The sequence below is a fragment of the Apis dorsata genome, unplaced genomic scaffold, assembly GCF_000469605.1.
Source record: "Apis dorsata unplaced genomic scaffold, Apis dorsata 1.3 scaffold_188, whole genome shotgun sequence".
In the NCBI taxonomy this organism is placed as follows: Eukaryota; Metazoa; Arthropoda; class Insecta; order Hymenoptera; family Apidae; genus Apis; species Apis dorsata.
Window position 1 is genome coordinate 1,716,357 of NW_006263473.1, and position 3,009 is coordinate 1,719,365.

Sequence of the window (3,009 nt, forward strand, 5' to 3'; positions counted from 1 at the left end):
AAATGTTGCGTATGCAATCGGACAACAAGCGCCTATTATTCCACGAGGAAGAATGTTTTATCCAAGGATCCTCGTTTCGCCAAGGAGCCTCGGTCACGGCGTAGTGTCCATAATAATGCGTCGAAGAATGCGTCGGACGGAAATGGCAATTTATATTTCACCGTGCTTTCAAGGAGAGTTTTTTTCAATCGTTCGCCAAGCCAACGACGAGAATCGTGCCGATTGATGGCAACCGCTCATTTAAATTTATTCTCACCCCTCTCTGCCCCCTCTTCATAGATAATTACAAATTTTCCGTTTTCATTTAAAGAAGTACACTTTGACGAAATATAACGTTACCAGCGCGCTAATGGTGAGACTGCATAAAGAGGCTTGCTCCTGCACTGGGAGAAGTGGACGTACGCCAATCCCCACCACCGGTCAATTGGACGTACGGTGCGACCCGTGCCTCCTTATGCCGCGTTCACAACGCTGGTTGCCCCTGTATGCTGCTTTTTCGTCCGGTTCGGTTCGTTTTCCTCGATTGACTTGCAAGGATTCTTTCCTCCTTGGAAGATCGAACTTGCAAAAAACTTTCTCCCTGATAAATTTCTTAACGAAAAATAATTGTAATTTGTATAATTGCAAAGTTTGCTCGCAATATTTCCTCGAATATTTTGCAATTCAAAAATTCATATTTATGCGATCATCGATCGAACGTTCCATTTCCCACAAGAGATATTTCCGTTCCGCTGATGGAAGCTCGTTTTCAACTTTCACACCTTGCTCCCCCGTGTGCTGGAAACGTGATTCAGGGTACGGGAACAAAAGTCTTGCCGGACACGCGGTCGCGTGAATTAAACGCGGGACAGTGTCGTTTTACTGCAACGTTATACGCGCTTATGCCAGCCGCATATATACGATACGAAAAGTCGATGCACCTTCGCGTTTACCTTCTGCGTCTAGGACAGTCTTATTTTGCGCTGATATAACGGCGATTAAAGCGTTTGCCTCCTTCAGTTTCTTCTCGGTGGATACCAATTAACCACGGCGGAGGCAGTACGCGAAGAAAACACGTAGGGAGATCGCACGATCTCCCACGGTCGGAACAAGGAGGGAACGTTGTCGTGAAACCGGAAGACCGTGGCTTCGGATAATCGGAGAATCTCCAAACGATAAACTCACACCGTTTTGCTTAAACATTTGCTCGACGCTATTCCCGATAAGTATTCTTGAATAATTTTCGATGATTCGTTGCCTATTTTAATCTATTGAATTTTTTATGCTTGCAATAAAATTCGATGCGAAAATTAGCGTTATATAATCGAAAGAAATCTGTTCGAAGCAAAATTTAAATTTTAAATTGCAAATCTTGGCGCTTTTAAGTTTTAAGAAAGTTTTGGATTACTGGCTGGCAAATGATTTAAACGTTAATACTCATATTTATAACAATTGAAGTAGACCGTGCTATTCCTTCTCCCCCCCATCCTACTAAAATACCCTACACCTAACTCAGACAGCCGCAATAAACCCGTCAAACCGGACTCAACCTTCCAATAACTGATCAAACAAACATCCCTTTTCACCCACCTCTCGTCGTTACCTCCTAAAACGATACATTAAATCCGTCTCGCCACTCATAAAAGGGTAACGCAACAGGGTATTATTTTTAGCGGTGAAAAGAGGATGAAAAACGGACGAGGGAGAAACAGGGATCGGGGGGATCGAGAACGAGAGTGTTTCTTTCAGGGCAAGCGGCGGCGTAATCCAGAAATCAGATTAAATGTCGGATATCCTGGACGGGGGACCGTCTCCCTTTCCCTGTGCAGTTTGCGAACAGCAGGAAGCTCCAGTCATTACCTCGACTGGCGGGCCCCTCGCGCGCATCCTCCGCGGACACACTCCGATTCACACATTCAAAGAGTCACAGTGTGATGCGCACGCACACTCGTCCACCCGTGCATCGGCCATGCGGGCACGTGAAACGATCGTAAACACGTGCAGAGCGCGCAGAGTTGTGCCCAGGTTGTGTTGTGTTCGATTCGACGTATATTCCATCTTGGATGATAGTGGAGAGATTTCGTTTCGTTTGCACGTGACACGACGTTGGAACGACGATGAATTTCAACGCGTGGTTGAATTTAGGTTAAGTTTAGAGGAGCGGTCAGTTTTAGGTTAGGTTTGAAAAGAAAAGAAATAGAATAATTGATATTATCAATCGAGTAAAATTTCTTCTGAAACGGAGCTAACTCCAACACCATTAGTTCACGAAATCGACGATGTTTTCTCTAATAGAGACACTGAGGAACGAGGATTTCCTTGACCAGTGACTTCGTTTAACCATCGCTTAACGAATTTCCGTCGTTTCCCAGCCGAATCATCAGTCAAACGAATCGTTGAGGCAGGCTGCGCGTTAACCAACGACGATTAGTCTCTTTCCCTAATTCGAGGCTCTTTATTTAGCACCGCCACCCAAAGCAACAGGAGGGAAAGGACATCGCGTTAATATACCGGATGGCGGGCAATTAACTGGCAGCTTTGAAAATAGCGTCACGTCGCGCGTTATTTTTCATTGGACGCATGTATGCATACACACATGTATATGTACATATAGGAATTTTTTTATAACGGTTCGTTGACGCACTCGCGCGATAATGAAGTTAACAAGACGTCACGCAATGGCGACTTAATCACTACCATTTCTCCAATATCACAGTTTTTTGCTAAACGTTTCACGTGACGAGCATCAGTTACGAAACCTTGTTATTATTGATGGGTGGAACGTGCGAGTGACAATTGTGCAACGGGAGATTTCACAGTGTGATGTTTCATAAAAGTGAATTCGACGTTTCGCAATTGAGAAAGACTTTTTTCTTTTTTCTTTTTTCGATATGAAAAGTGAATTGACGATTCTGAACTATTTCTTGTTTTAAATTTGACATTTGTAAATTTCATTCACCAATTAATTTCATCCATTATTAATTCCACTCCTGATTAATATTATTTCCTGTAAAAAATATATATATATAT